Source organism: Podarcis melisellensis, assembly GCF_964234715.1.
Source record: "Podarcis melisellensis genome assembly, chromosome: 10".
In the NCBI taxonomy this organism is placed as follows: Eukaryota; Metazoa; Chordata; class Lepidosauria; order Squamata; family Lacertidae; genus Podarcis; species Podarcis melisellensis.
In genome coordinates this window covers 21,369,870-21,386,872 of record NC_138542.1, presented here as the reverse complement: position 1 = coordinate 21,386,872, position 17,003 = coordinate 21,369,870, and the positions used below count along the sequence as shown (strand labels likewise).

Below are 17,003 nucleotides of genomic sequence, written 5' to 3'. Positions count from 1 at the left end.
TTGAGCACAATAATGAGAGGTCCTTGCAATTGTAAGATCGCTTTAATTTTAATATTTTTCCTCTTGCATATTGAGATCCCAGTGTTTAAATTTCCATTCACCTACTTCCATTTGAATGTTAGGGAACAACAGGTGATGAGTTACATGCTTGAAATCCAATCTAAAATTTGGTGATTTTGCTTTCATGTTAGTGTTGGACCCAAATTGTAAATTCTTTTAAAATATTTTAAAGGTGAATGTATCTGTCCGAGAAAGAGTAAATATATTTTTACAAACTTTAGTCTAACCTCAGGAAAGTCAATATTATTCTCCAACGGAATCAGAAATGGGATGATACCTACCAATTTACATGCATTTATGCCAGTGCTGGTATATCAGAATGATATATTATGATGTTTGTACTTAATATGTGTTAAATCTAAGTCCTGCTAACTTTGAAAATATAACAACGAAAATTTCAAACCCATAATAATATAGTGAACTTTTTGTGGGAAGTCAAACTCTTCTGAAACTGCAGCAAATTTACCAAGGCCATTAATAACTGGTGTAGTATTGTATGTCTAAAAACATGTCGTGTAAATATATGGAAAATGGAAAAGATGGAAAATGATACAACATTAAAATCAATGGTTCAAGTGCTGGATTTGACCTGAGGAGGTAAGTCAATTCTAGGGACACCATAGTCATTGTATTCCCAAATCTTTGTAAAACCTTAGTCAAATGTATGGCTTAAAAAATGTAACCGTATTTATCTCATTTCAAAATTTTCATTGCTGCAACATCCATATAAACTTATTTGCTGAAGATAAACTCTCTCTGTATCAGAATTAATGAACTCACAGATTATGTTTTATATAGAAAACCATTTGCAAAGCATTAAAAAAATGTGCATAAGTATACTGCTATCATTTTCTATTCAACAATGGTATTGGCTGATAAGGAAAATTATTATGGAGGTAAATCCTGAACACTGAAAATATTGTTCTTGCAGAGGACTTGGCATTTCAGTAATGGGTAGTGATCTAGTTATACAGGAAATTGGTAGTCCCTCTCTATATGTTACATTATTATTATTATTATTATTATTATTATTATTATTATTATTATTATTTTCCATTTTAATGTTGTTTCATGCATAGGGCAAAATACAGTCAATTAAGCTCCATTACTTTCAATAGAAGAGATTTAAGCATGTACTTAACTCTCCCATTGAAATCAGTGCTGTGTAAAAGTGCTTAACCCTGGCTTGAATGTGCATACAAATTAAGTTGAAATTAGTAATGATAATGTCTTTAAAAAGGAACCAGTCAGGAATAAAGGGGGGCAGGGAGCTGATTTTAAAGCAGAAAGGTTGTATATGTTGGGAGTACTGAATCCTCTTCCACTCAACAGTTCATTTCTCCCCAACTCTTCCATTCCGTCACTTTTCTCCCAGATAGGCAAACCTAGTTTTGGAGCATTGGAGATAAAAGTGTTTGGGAGGTGGGACTGACTGACTGTGGGAAGAAAACAGAGAGACAAGGGAAGCCTCAGTACCTCCCACCTGCTCACTCTTTTTGCTCATAAATGTAGACCCTCATCCTCTGTTTCTGATGGGATTGAGGCATATCTGTGTCATGCCTATATATTAGACCAAAGTGTCTAATGAAATGTCTAGTTTTCCACTCAGGGAAATATTATCAGTAACATTTTTTTTAATAAGTGGTACACAGTGTTGATCTAATATTTTCCATAACACTTGAAGAAACAATGTTGATGCAATATCTACCACAATATCTGAAGAAGAAGAAGAAGAGAAAGTCTGGTCAGTAGTTGCTGTGACTCACATTAAGTGCAGGACATGTTTAAATGACTGCATTGATGGTAGTATCTGCTTGTTCTTGTCCATGGTGCTGAAGAGGCACTTGTCTTTTGTTACATCGCCTTGCCGTTGAATTTCCCCCATGTTGTCATTATTATTTAGTGGGATGATGGCACCAGTCACTTAGGAAAGTAGGTAGTCTGATATGCAGATAAACAGAATTGTTCTGCTTCTTAGCTCCTTAAACACTAGTTAGACCATGTTGTGTCTTATGACAAAATGTCCATTGTCCCACTGTGTGATACTTTATACAGCTTTCCTTTGTATGATACCCCCTTTCCTTTTTAGGATTTTAGGATCACCTCTGTGGATATTCTTAATGATCTTAGAGAGAAGGAGTATTACTAGTACCAAGAATATGTATTAATGTTAAACTTGGCTTGAAGGGGTGTTAACAAAAAAGCACTGTGTAAGTTTTCTTGTGGTTCGTTACTATACACATCAACAGATTGACTCATTCAATTTATCTTTTCATATCAGTTCTTTGCAATTATAGTGAAATTATAGTGAAACAGTAATCTCAAGAGTAATCCTTGCACCCCACAAATGATATTTTCATTTGGCACAAGGCCAAAAGAAGGAAAAGTAGAAGCAGGAGAAAGCAAACTCAAGGTTGTTATATATCACTCACTTCTAAAACTCAGTGTTAAATTCTGCAGTTCTCCATTAGACAAAATTATCTTCAGTTTACATGGTTGTCTTAAAGCCTATTTAAGGACATTAAGATTTGTTTGTAAAAAAGAATGTTTTAATTATGGACAAAGTGAAATGAACTACACTTTGCTTAGTAACTTCTCTTGAATGCTATAAAACCACATGAAGGTTTATGGTAAGTATACAGCTAAATTTGTACATTGTAGAAAATGAATATGGGCTTTTCTGAAATAGCAAAGATATGGAATGACAACTTAGTCATGAAAAAGTCATAATGCTGGGAGCAAAGCCATATTTCTTTGTGATTGCTAGACAATTTACCAATCTTCTAAAAATGCAACATGAGCACTCCTCATGTTAAATATTGTCATATTTTAGTCTGCAAAAACAGCTCTAATAATACAATTCTATGCATGTTTACTCAGAAGTAAGTCACAATATGTTCATTGGAACATATTGCACAATACTTCAGCCTTTTTCAAGGAGTTAAGTGAGATGTTAGAATAAAAGCTTGGGCCAACTTTAAAGTAGATCAGAAACAATCTTGTTTAGCTGTAGTCCAACTTGAGATAGCTACAGCTACTATTATTAGACCTTGCCACTTTTTATTGCTAATTCAGTGTGGTTTGAATCTATGCTAATTTGCAATGCCAGAGATCTGGTAAATAAATCAATAATGGAGATTTTAGTAAAGTATGGATAAAGTAAAAAAGCAAAACCAAAACTTTTTTGTTTAATTAGTATTGCAGTTTATGAATCATCGCTACATTTTTTGCAGTTAGTGAAAAGATCACAAATATGTTTTCATAACCAGGCAAAAGTAATTATCTAGGCAATGATACATAGAAGTATTATAAGCTATTTCAGTGTCTGATTATATTTCCACATAGAGGTGAATGGTAGACTTTTTTGAAGATGATTTGCAAATACATCCTGGTCTTTTGTTGCTTTTCAGCTGTGAACTGCTGCCCCTTTATGTGCTGAATATATAAAGCTGCTATTTGTTTATATTATCATTTTGTTTAAAAGCAAACAGTGGCAGCCTATCAGTTTGAAGCGAAACAGTAGCTTTTACAAATTCAGGGGACACAACAAACATACAGAAGTATATAAGTGCTGCCTGACAGAAACCCGTGAGCTTACATAATGTGGATGGCAGTGGAGCCTACATAGAAAAGGGGGGGGAAGGGTTTTTTAAAAATTAGAAGACTGATTGTGTGGCTCTATTAATCAAGTTAGTGGCTAAGTGCACTTTGAGACACAGAATGGTCATGCGTCAGTTGAAAGAAGCCTCTCTCCATCACTCACACAACGGAGGTCAGAGGCAGGAAAGGGAATCAACCTGCACGCATCCCAAACAGCTTATAGAAAGTATCCTGGAGAAAGAGAGAATTAAGGTTGGATTGGAGAGATGCCTTTCTCATCACTAAAACTGCACGTCCTCCACTCTGGTTTTGGCCTGGCAGTCGTGCAACACTATATAGTACAGAGGGAACCCTTTTCGGTGGGTGAAGAAAAATGATGTCCTTATACCTTTTCAACTCCTGAAACTTGCCTGCTCTCCTCCCCACCAACACCATTGAAGGCCTGAACAAGTATTGCAAGGCTTGTGTTATTGACTGCCTGGAATTATAAATGGGATACACTTCCCAACATTTTGTTGCAGGTGTCACTTGTTACTATAGTAATCTCACCTCCAGCATCAGAGACATCCAATTATTTCTAGACAATTTTTCACGGAAAAGAGACAGCCCCCAAAGCCCACAAAACTGCTTTATTTCTCAGTTCTGTATCCCCTGCCTCTGACCACTACAGCCTCTCTTTTGGCCATCCCTGCTTAAAACCTTGCTGCTAATGAAGTCCCCTTCTTGGTCATTCTTGCTGTATTTTTGTGTCACTATTGCTAACTTGTCTTCTTCTGTGCATTTTTACTGTACCTACCCAGGTTTTTGACGAAGCCCTCCATTATATTCTTGCAGAAAAGCTGGTAAAATGTAGATGAGGTAACAGTTAGGTAGATTTGTAGCTGGTTGATTGAACTAGCCCATATTTTACTTACTAATGGATCCTCATCATCCTAGAAAAAAAGTGACAAGAGGGGTGCCTTAGGGTTCTGTCCTGGGCATATTGTTCAATGTATTTATAAACAGCTTGGATGAAATGCCCCAGCCAAGGGAGGAAATAGTACCACACTATTCTACCTTGGTCAGACCACATCTGGAGCACTGAGTCCAGTTCTGGGCACCAAAGTTTAAGGATATTGGCAAGCTGGGACATTTGCAGTGGAGGGTGACCAAGATGATCAAGCGTCTGGAAGCCAAGTCTTATGTTGAATAGTTGACGGAGCTGGGTATATTTACTCTGGATAAGAGGAGACTGAACAGAGTTATGATAGCCATCTTCAAATATCTCAAGGGCTCTTGCATGGAAGATGGAGCACGCTTGCTTTCTTCTGCTTCAGAGGGTAGGACCCTAACCAATGACTTCAAGTTACAAGAAAGGAGCTTCCAACTGAACGTCAGGAAGAACTTTCTGACAGTAGGAACAGACACCTTGTAAGGTGGTGGACTCAGCTTCATTAGAAGTTCTGAAGCAGAGGTTGGATGGCCATCTCTCATGGATGCTTTAGTTTAGATTCCTATATTGCAGGGAGTTGGACTAGATGACCCTGAGGGTTCCTTCCCACTCTACAATGTTGTGATTCTAAGGTTCTAAGAATGTACTATTTATGATGCAAAGTCTATGGATTTTAACAGAACAAAGTTAAAAAGCCAAGATGAAAAGATTGTGTAAACATGAGTTTTATAGAAAAAAATGGTTAGAAATATATTGCTTTTAATGTCTGAATTAATTCAGCTTGTAACACGCATTATAATTATGTAATTTGATAAGCTTCCTCTTTCAGGTTTACAATCAAGGGCAATGACTGTGGTCCTAAGGCAGAATCACACTATGTTCAAGGGCTGGAGAATTGGATCTGGCTGTCAGACTGAATCCTTATCTCTCAGCACACCACATAGCTCATGTTAGACAGATTGGTGGGGTTCCCAAATGGTTGATCAGCTAATATTAGGCGCTCAAATCTTGCCTAGTGCTCTGCAAGTTGTGTTCTAATGACGAGTAAAACAGCCTATCAAATGCCCGAGAGCAAAATTCACATCTGATGCCAAAAAGATAGTAACAGGTGGGGCATTCCCATTCTGAGAAGGGCATTCTCACAGATTGGAGACCACAACCAAAAAGACCTAACTTGTCACCACTCTCTGAATCTGTCATGGAGGTTGCATATGGAGGAGGGCCTCTGATTTAAATTTTGGATCAGCTCAGGTAGCGAACAAAGTTTACAGGTGGGAATATACCATGGAGAAGGCCAGGAAGAACTTTGAAGGTCAAAGAGTTTGTAGTAGTTGAAGAAAAAGAACACATGCTCAAGATTATTCCCCTAACAGATAATATAGTATTTTGATGACTTGCTGATTTCATGAAACTGCCATGGCTTGAGCATTGTGTCACCAAGTGTCAGTTTGGTGGCAGGTACGGTAATTCATTTTCCTTTCCTTAGATTGGAAGCAGATGGAATCTGGTGTTTTGGCAGTTGAGTCATTATGAGTCAGAAAATAGCAGTTTGACTAGTGCAGTGGAGACCAAAAGCCAAAACAACAAATATTTTACTGCAACACTAACAGCATGAGCTGTCATGTATGATAATGGCAGCTAGGATATGATTTATTAGTCTTGGACTATTATTTAAGTGATGTTCCGGAGTGTTAGAATGAGATTAAAAACCTGACTTAAAATAACAGAAAAATCCAGGAATCCAAATGAGTGTTACCTAATTTCTTGTCCCCATTTGTTTTTACAAAAATACTGAAACATTTAGAATACTGGTGACTGAAATGTTCTTACCAGGTTGGAAAAGGGAGCTGTAATATGAAGCGCAGTGAAATATATAAAAAAAACCTTTGCAAATAAAATATTTATCTGATATTTTGTTGACATGAACAGTATTTTACAAGCACAAGAGAAAGTACTCACCTTGTTTATTATTTACCAGCAAATTTTGTTCATCTTATTGCTTTCTTTGTCATATAGAATTTTGTTCCTGGAGGTTACTCAGTATCCACAGAAAAATCCCTTCTTTATAGAAAACCAAGTGAGAAGAGAATCAGTATTTATATGGCAATTGTTTTAAAACAATTAGGAATTAATAAACTGTCCAGAACTAGTGATACAGTTGCAGATGCATATATTCAAAAACAAACCCTTCCTTTCCATCACTGTGGTCCAACATTTGGTGGTCTGCTTTGGTGAGAATTATGTTACCTCCTTAAAGCATTTTAAAACCCCTTATTATTTTCCAGCTTATCACAGAAAACATTTCCATCTTTCTGAAAAAGATACTAATGTGGAATAGATGTGAAAACAACCCAATCAACCCCCCACCAAATAAATTCTCAATATTATACCACACCAGGATTAGGTAGCTTTCTTTAAGCACACACTTAACTGAAAAGTATAAAAGCATTTTCAATATAAGAAGCATCCTGCAAAGCAAATTTCTGGATGGAAGTAAAAATTTATGTGATCAGTGAACAAAGTTCTACCAGATATATCAGTGTTTCTGATATAAAGCAATCAATGCATGGACATGACATTCTGCCAGTGTAACTCAATACACAACCAAGTTAAGGGATGTATTTTGAGTTAGACAATCTGGTGCCATGGGCTTCACTAGGACAAAATATGTGCTCTGCTATATATCTGAGAGTAGATCTGATAAACAACTATGACTTAAATGAAAATCCCAGGTATTATACAGACATCTTTAAACAAGAATGAACTAATTTAGTATATTGGGGCATACTGCTCTCCACATTTCTATGGCATCTATAAACCTTATTGCTGTGATGTTTGCAGGAGCTTCATTTATTCACACTATATGTCTTTCTCATATATGTTTACTCCTTTTTTTATGAACACAGTCTATGTATGTATCTCAAAGCTGTACCTGGACCCATCCCAAAGACTCACTGCAGATTACAGTGGATTAAAAATACTACATTCCATTATAATCCAAAGAAATTAATTTTAACAGCTATAAACGTAATACTAAAACACTGAATCTTCCTCTACTGGCTCAATTGTTACCATTTCCCAATAAAGTCCTATGTATCGTTTACACAAATTTACTTTCATGGGGTTCAGCACAGGGTGCAAGAATGGCTGTCATTGGTATCTCTGTTTAGACGACTTGTTCCAAATCTAATGACATATTATATAGCCTAATTCTGTTGATAGCCTCAGAGTTGCTAAGAACATTAAACACCTGAGAGTGGAATCATGTAACTATATGGGATGTATGTGTTTTGAAATTTCCCTAACAGCAGTCTAAGCCCCCAGGTGTGTTGGAGAGGGTTTGGGTTTCCTCCCCCAGCAGTAGCCATTCAAAACACAAGTCATAGGGCATTTCTGAGAGTGGGGTTGAAAATGGACAGACCTGGACCAGGCAAGGAGTTGGTGGATCCTAAGCTGGTCTAGCTACCAATAGTGGACCTGGCATGGGCCTCTCTGCTACACCAGCCTAGAGCTACTGCAGCAAAAAGGGGGAAGAAACTACTCTCCTCCCCAAACCTTCCATTGTGGCCAGCATAAGTGGCAGAGATCCATTCAGCCCTACACTCCCAAACAGGATTGTTTCTTTAAGCAGCTATATAATAAATGTGTAGTTGGTTGAACTTTGGCCATGCAATAAGCTCAATCTAGACTAAGGTTACCAGATTTTTTTCAATGAATCTGGGGAAACTTTTAAAAAGAGAGAGAGAGAGAAAGATATTTTTAAAAGTTATTTTTAAAAATTAAGAATTAATATCTTCTCTTCTGCGGTCTTCTCTGACATGTGACCTTCCTCTGGGCCCTGGCCTGATCTCTTGGAGCACTAGCCGCCATGGAGTAGGCACAGGTCAGCCCGGGGCTCGGCCACGTGTCCTTGCCCTCCAGGTGCTCTCCTACCTCTCTTCCTGAGCGGCAGCAGTAGGTCGGGGCTCCAGCAAGGTCGGGGCTCCACATTTTTTTCTCTTTCCTCTTTCTCTCTCTTCTTTCTCCTTCTCCTCTCCTCCTTCTCCCTGCATCGGCTCTGGGGTTTTCCTGACCCCAGAGTGCCGCTGGGCAGTTGGGTCACGGGGGGGGGGCAGTCAGCGGTTCCCCCAGTTGACACACCGGGCATCCCTGGTTCCCCCTTGGCACTGGTGGTGGCAGTAGAAGTCTCAGCAGCCCGGAGCCAGCCTGGTAGTGCAATTGGCTTTGGCTGGCTTCAGGAGCTACTCGCTGCCATGGTGCCTGCCATTTTGCCTCGCCGGAAGTCCCCATATTGATGTGTGTTGTGCTGTTGAAGCAACCAAGCAACATTCATTCCCTACTAATAAATCTACAACACTTAAAATATAAATCTGGGGACATTCCGGGGACAGATTTTGTCTGGGGATAGATTTGTAAATCCAGGGACTATCCCTGGGAAACGGGGACTTCTGGTAACCATAATCTAGACAAGTGAAGCTTGGTGGTAATGCTTGAGGTTCAATGTCACATGGCCAGTGTCTACACACATCTAGCTCTTCGCATGGTTAAAGCCGCCACATGTGCAGTGTCTCCTGGATAATATACAGTCTTCCAGTCCTACCCTATGAAGTTTGTCTGAAACTTTAAGATGTGTGGGTGAATGTGGAATCACTGGCAGACCCAATGTAAGAGCCGTCATCTTGATAGTTTCATTATAGGTAGGCTGGGAATAACCTTGTGAAGAGCCTTGAAAGAAAATTTTATATTTGATATGGTAGAAAAGATGGAGTGGAAAAGGTGATGTGATTGAAGCAATTACCCAGAAGAATGGCTGTTACCTCTAAGCTTGAATAGATAGAAAGATGTATGATGAGGTCTGGGAAAAGCTGGAGAATGGGAGACTGAAGTAGTCAGGTAGAGGCTACATATTAAAATTAATAGCATGGCTACAACAATACTTTGGCTGAAGGGGCAGCAATTCAGAAAGATGCTACAATATTGTAATGGGGAAAGGGACAACCTGGCACAAGAAGGGGAAAATGTGATTCATCAGCATCCAATTGTTATTCTTCTACTCCCTAGATAATTTACTTAATGAGTCCTCTTATAAATATAACAAATAAATAAACTTTTATTTTGTTTGTAATCAATATTAATAATGTTGGTAAATAATGTCATGCTCTCCATTTAATCTATTGCATTAGTAGAACAGCAACCACAGAGGCAGAGTGAGTGACAGCATTAAGCTGATCTCCAGAATAACACCATAATAAATACACAGATAAAACTAATGTGGACCATAGTGCAGGCTTAGCTTCAGAGAAACAGGGAATTCTTTGTGGACCAGTTCAACATTCTGTCATGTAGCTGGACTCCAATCCACTATCAGATCCTATTTCATGGCAACCATATAAAGGAATAAATAGGTTAGGGGTTATTTTTTTTAACAGCTTTACCAGTATTGCTTCCAAATCACTTAGCTAATCTCCTTCTTGTTAGATCATGACATGACAACTAACATTCCTGATTCCATTAATCAGTTTCTGTGCCAATTATTCTAATAATAAGGTCATTTTACCAAGAAAACTATGCTTTCACCATTTTAGTTACAATCTGGCACTATATTCCAGCTTTTTGTGGTTTATCTAGTCTCACCAGCTTGGAGTTGTATTGTTGATCATGACCATGGCTTTTCTTCAGCCGGAAGACACCAGAGCTCAGTTCCGGCACCTCTCAGGTGGGCGCCATTGCCCTCATAAGAGAACAAGTGGGGCGTTTATGGTGAGTTCCGACACCTCCTTGTATAGTAGCACTGATCATGACCATATACTGTAGTAGTGGTGTCAAAATGGACTCAGCTGGCAAACTTTTCAACTACAGTGGTACCTCGGGTTACAGACGCTTCAGGTTACAGATGCTTCAGGTTACAGACTCCGCTAACCCAGAAATAGTACCTCGGGTTAAGAACTTTACTTCAGGATGAGAACAGAAATCGTGTGGCAGCGGTGTGGCAGCAGCAGGAGGTCCCATTAGCTAAAGTGGTACCTCAGGTTAAGAACAGTTTCAGGTTAAGAACGGACCTCTGGAACGAATTAAGTTCTTAACCCAAGGTACCACTGTAGTATGTGAACACGTGTTTAAACAAAGTCCACAGCTAAATACAAGCATATTTATTTATTTTTTTAGATGAGGAGCATAATCACTAAAAGTATTCCAAAGAGAAGGTCTGCCTGACTAACTGTCTCTTTGGATCACTTGATGTGACAATTGTTCTGCAACTGAAATATATATATACTACTCTTAAATAATTAATATGTTGTTCATACAATATTGGATTGTCATCATAATAAAAGTAACACCATTTCAGGATTTACAACACTGGAAGTTATCTAGCAGCCACTGTATAGAAAAACAGCATTTCCCTATTTTCACTTTCTATTTATACAGTGAAAGTACTCCTAAGGGAGACTACCAACATCTGCGGTTATAAATTATATTCAAGAGGTGGCATCCTGGTCCACAGCAGGGCTATTAGGTATAAACCAAGGCTTAGAGACAGAAGAACTGTTGCAAATATATTCAGGGAGACTTAACATTATGCTTCCTACCCTACCAACTTGTCTTGTAGAAGTGGGAGAAAATATCTCCCTTTTGCAGTCTACAGATGTACCCATTATTGTGATATGGTGACAATACAAAGTATTACAACTACCTATGGTAGAATACGACTTCTGAATTAATATTACTGTGGTGTTTTTGTCCCTCCCCCCATTTTTCCCCAAATTAAAACTATTTTTTATTAGTTATCACCACCCAGCGACATATCCTTTAAACAGTTTTTTGCATCCTGGTGGTAACTCCTGAATCTCTTCTGAGTGAATTCACTCCTCTTGTCAAAAGGAATGTGTTGCCCCATGTTTGTAGGTGCTACCATGAAGGGGGAAAGAGGCTAATTTATGTCCACCACTTTTTTTTGAGCTGGTCTTTATAATAAGGGTAGCACAGAGATAGTACAATCATTTTTTGTAATCTCTATTCACTTTCCAACCAGCTAGCTAACATTTCCTTGAGCTGCCTTTATCACTTGTGGACAGGAGCAACGAGGCTGTGCTAAAACGGCTTAGGAATAAAGTTGATGCATTTTGCTATGGTGGATTTCAGCTGCATCATGACTCTTTTGCAGAGAAATGGGAGATATGTTGTCCATCACAAAATAAGAAGAAAGCACTGTACACTGGCTTTAAGAAAAGAGTTTAATCTGGTCACTGATGTGAACCAAAACATTTAAAAATGAACATCACTCTTGTGAAAATGCAGCTATAATGGCATAGGATTTTTCCTATGCATTTACTGTAGAAACATCTTTGGACTGAAGATGATTCATAGCAGCTAAAATGAATGACTCCGTTTTCCCCTTCAGGGGAAAACTGATCTCTATTCATGACTTTTTCCTCGCCACAGAGTTTTCACAGTACACGTAGCAAACTTAGCTGCTGCATGTACATTTTCTTGGGCTAAGAAGCCCAGTGAAGGGTCCAGGGCTGTGTGCACAGCACCAGCCAAATTGCTCATGATTACACCAAACAGTTCAGGATGCAGAAGAGTGATTTTGAATAGATGGGTTGGTCCTGTCACTGACAATTTGTCTGGGGATATCACCCAGTTTCGATCTTACATGAACTCTTTCTTCCCCTGGACAATGTGTGTGCCCCTCGTCTAAGTAGGGATCTCCTCTTGAAAGGTTGTGTCTGTACACAATTGGTCTTAGATAATGGGAGCTGACTGCTGCTATTCTAGTCTCTAATATAATAAATTCCACCCATTGGTTTCTTTGAATAGATGAATGCAACTGTGTTAATTTCAGTGCACGCAAGTATGTCATGTCATGAGATGATGGCTCCCAATTCAGGAAATCTCCCACACAAAAAATGAAAAAAAGCTGAAGCCAATTAAAATGGCTGTGACAAAATTAGGATCCAGGATAGCAAGCATTGCTAAGTACTACATACTAGATTCAGAATTTCTCCCAATTAAACAACTCAGTAAAAACTTCCCTCTACCTCTAATTTATTCATAATTCTGAAAATGTTCATCCTCAAATCACTCTGCCTTTCTCATAGTACTTTCCTAACCAAAGCCCAAAGGCAGTAGCTCCCTATCAGAAATTATCCTCACATCTCTTTTCTATCAAAGGGGCCAAGAGAGGAACATTCAGTTGACTACTCACTTTGTATATTGGTATATGTGCAGTTAAAATAAATCACACCTCAGTTTGAGAATCTGTATAGCTTTATAAGTTAAAAGAAGCTTTAGAATATGCTTTATACTTCTTTAGATTAATTTCAGAATGCTACTTATTCATCAAATCTATTTATGATAATAAAGAGCCTGAACAAGGATGAATATTAAGATAGAACTGCACACCAGATGGTAGTAATGTTGGGACAAGTAAATTATTCCAATAATAAAAACAGATGAGTTATTTGGATGTTACAATATTCATCAGATACACTGTAATCAACTACATTAAAAATACTTATAATCTGAAAACAACTTCAGAAGAAAGTTTAGTGAGCCTATTATCATATAATGAATGGTAATTTTCTACTCAGATCATTGAGCAGGAAGCTTTATGAGCTACAAATTAGATTGTCTTTCTCCAGGTAATAAAAAATATAAATATCCAAGAAAGAAAGAAAGAAAGAAAGAAAGAAAGAAAGAAAGAAAGAAAGAAAGAAAGAAAGAAAGAAATTCCACCTCTGTATAAAGGAATCAAATAACAGTTGCTTACTACACCAAACTTAATCAAATTTTCAATAGGTAGCAAAAGTTGTAACAAATGTCTGGTAGAATATTTGTTCATTCCATAAAAGTTACTATTCTTAATATCAGTATGGAAATTTGATTACGATACCAACCCTGGAGTATAATATATAGCATTGGTGATGCCATCTGAAGATAACTATTGTAAACAGAGCACTAGAGAACAACATGCAAATTGAAAATATTTGATACTTAAATACAGTGGTACCTCGGTTTACAAACTTAAGCCCTTCCGGAAGTCCGTTCTTAAACCAAAGCCATTCTTAAACCGAGGCATGCTTTCCCTAATGTGGCCTCCCACTGCCAGTGCCCTTTCACCATTCGGCTTCCATTAGTAGACCGAGGTAAAGTTCGCTACCTGGAACACTACTTCCAGTTTTGCAGAGTTCGTATACCAGATAGTTCGTAAAGAGGATTGTTCTTAAACCAAGGTACCACTGTACAGCTCAGATGATCAGTCAATGCATGCTCCAACTTTCACAGAACAGGCAGTCCTGCCTTTGTATGAAGTGCTGGGGAACTTTACAAACATGAAGAATAGGGAGGAAGAGACAGAATGTGATGCCTGTTTAAATAGTTTTGCTATAGGTTTGTTTGTTTGTTTGTTTGTTTGTTTGTTTGTTTGTTTGAAGGGGAGTAGAACAGTGCAGTCAATGAAAATATAAAACAACACAGTGTGACAGAATAAAAATCAAATATAATAAAATTAATTCTATAAATCCAACACAGAGAAGGGGAAAAAAAGAGGCAGCATTAAATTCAATTCCATTAAAATTTAGCTGTTAATTTTTTTAAAAAAAAACAACGCAGCTAACAAGTGAACAGATAGGCTTCCTGTAGTGGCAATCATGGGTAATGACTTCTAAAATAAGGAGTGTCAGAAGTAATGCAGAACTGTATAAAGTATAATAAGCCAAGGTGTTACAGAAAAGGCAGTTGGTTTCAGACATTTAGGCTGCAGTCCAACCCCCTGTTCTGCTTGACTGTAGGGAGATCAAGTGGAGGCATCCCTCTGCTCATTTCTGCTAATATAAGCAGCATTCCAACAACAGATTCCTCCCCATCTGAATGGGTGGGCAGGACTCCTGTGGTTGGTATCCACACCAGTAGAAAGCCCCCAAACAGGACATTCCAAGGGTGAGGCGGAGCTGGTCCAGGATTCACTAGATCCCAAGGCAATCTCACAGCTGGTGTCAGAAAAGATCGGGCCCAATCTCTGCAGGAGATCTGGGAGCAGGAGGTGTGGAGGGTGAGCCTAAAACATTCTCTATGCGAAGTACCACGAAGAACAAAATGTGGGACCATATAAGCTACTGGCCTGGTGCAGCAGGCACGTTTATGCTCTAAAAGCACTGCAATTGAGCTATTAACATTTTCTTGTTTTCTTCTGTGACGAGAAAGTAGATTCCAATTCCTAGAACCCCAGTAAGTGCCTAGGGACCCATACAGAAAGTTAGTTGGGCGTTGTGGTATATATGAAAATAGCTCGGTCATTTGATGTTGTTAGAAGTATTACATAATAGAACTGATGGATTCAAAATTGATTTAATGTATCCTATTTGAGCCATTATCATTTTCTTCCTAACTCTTACGATGGGTTAAGAACGGACTTTTAAAAGTTACTGCCTAGAGAAAAATCAAAAAGTTGTGCTGTAGAACATTCGTACGACATCATCAAAAGTATTCTTTATTCACTATTCACTTTTGGATGAAAAGCCGATTCTTTATTAGAGATGTGAGAAGAAAGAGATGTAGTTTAAGAATGACTTTAAGGAAGTCATTCCTCATCCTCCAACAAATAGAAAAATGGAAACTGGCCGTTGAAAATGGCATTTTTATATGAAACTTCAACAATTACTCTTATGCATCAAATGATAAAAATGTTCATTATATTGAAATGTTTTTTGAAAGGTTCGTCTTTCTTATCATAAATCCCACATCAAGAACACTGAAAATAAAGCAGCATCTGCTGAGGAGGAAACCATAGCTTAAAAAATAGCACCAATGTACTAGTAAAATTTCAAAGAACACTATGTATCAAGCCTACTGTCATCTGTGTTTTGAGGAAGAACACATTTTTTTAAATAGCAGGGTAATGGGTTTCTTTAAAATATTAATAATTATTATTAATATTAAAAACCATGTAAGATACATCTCATAAAATATCAGCAAGTGAATCTAAAATAAGTTATATTATATACTGAAGTCCTTTAGTGTGGATGAGTGCAATGGAATAAGTGGTATTTCAGCTAGTATCAACAAAAATGGTATCCTACATTACGCAATAAATACAATCAAGCCAGTTGGAAATGTCTAGTAGCATTTAAGAAGTAGTGGTACATAACTGGGTACAGTGGTTCCTCGGGTTACAGACGCTTCAGGTTACAGATGCTTCAATTTACACACTCCGCTAACCCAGAAATAGAACCTCGGGTTAAGAACTTTGCTTCAGGATGAGAACAGAAATCGTGCTCCGGTGGCGGTGTGGCAGCAGCGGGAGGCCCCATTAGCTAAAGTGGTACCTCAGGTTAAGAACAGTTTCAGGTTAAGTAAGGACCTCCGGAACGAATTAAGTTCTTAACCCGAGGTACTACTGTATCAGGAATATCTTTATGCACTGACCTGAACGGGGAAAGGAAATTTCTGTGAAATGCTTGTGGGTTTGGTGATGGGTTTTGTTGCAGCCCCTCTTAACCTCATCCATATGTTTTCTTGCAAAGGAGATGGTGCAATACCTCTCCCCAACAAAATCAAGGTTTGTAAGGCTTGTAAAGTGCACCCAGATCACCCATCAAAGCCTCGTGGATGGGCATGGTGCTATTATGGATGGACCTGGCATTCAATAACAGCACCACCAAACCAGAGGGCTCAATAGATTAGCTACCAGTAACTGATGTAGGAGTGAAAGGACTGAAATGGAAGACAGGGGTAAAATATCTAGATCTCCTCCACAGATGGTAGTCAGCCCCTCCAATTTGACTATACTTTCCTGTGTCCACTCCTACCACCGGTTTAGTTTGAATATGGCAAAGTATTGTTCATGAGTGTCCTTTCTTTCATTTTTCCAGAGTGGTCTGCACTCTGAAGTCTTTTCAGGTGTTTTGTGTTTCCTAAAAACTGTGTATCATCCTCAGCTGGGCCACCATGTCACAATGAGTAGGTGGAGAAGCTGCCTCCTGTGTAACATGACAGCTCTCTCTTTTTTTAAGTGAAGTATTTTTACTTTTAAAGAAATCAGAATGGAAAGGGTCTTTCAAGCAAAACTTGAAGGACTTTCAAAATCAGAGAGTGTACCAGTCTAGGGTGCTTGGTAGCCAGCCTCCGTGGCTTCCAATAATAATAATAATAATAATAATAATAATAATAATAATAATAATAATAATAATTTATTATTTATACCCCGCCCATCTGGCTGGGCCTCCCCAGCCACTCTGGGCGGCTTCCATAAAAACCAAAAATACAGTAAAATATCACACGTTAAAAACTTCCCTGAACAGGGCTGCCTTAAGATGTCTTCTGAATGTCAGGTAGTTGTTTATCGCTTTGACATCTGCTGGAAGGGCGTTCCACAGGGTGGGCGCAACTACCGAGAAGGCCCTCTGCCTGGTTC

The 17,003-nt window shown here is 38.3% G+C and overlaps 1 protein-coding gene and 1 pseudogene across 2 annotated transcripts in view; both read left to right on the top strand.

The window, feature by feature from the left end:
- KCND2 (potassium voltage-gated channel subfamily D member 2) overlaps nt 1–17,003 on the top strand; it is a 289,437-nt gene that overhangs the window by 4,428 nt on the left and 268,006 nt on the right. The gene's annotated exons all lie outside the window — the stretch shown is intronic.
- The window catches only part of LOC309379555 (craniofacial development protein 2 pseudogene), an 85,380-nt pseudogene that overhangs the window by 55,326 nt on the left and 13,051 nt on the right, over nt 1–17,003 (top strand). The window lies entirely within an intron of this gene.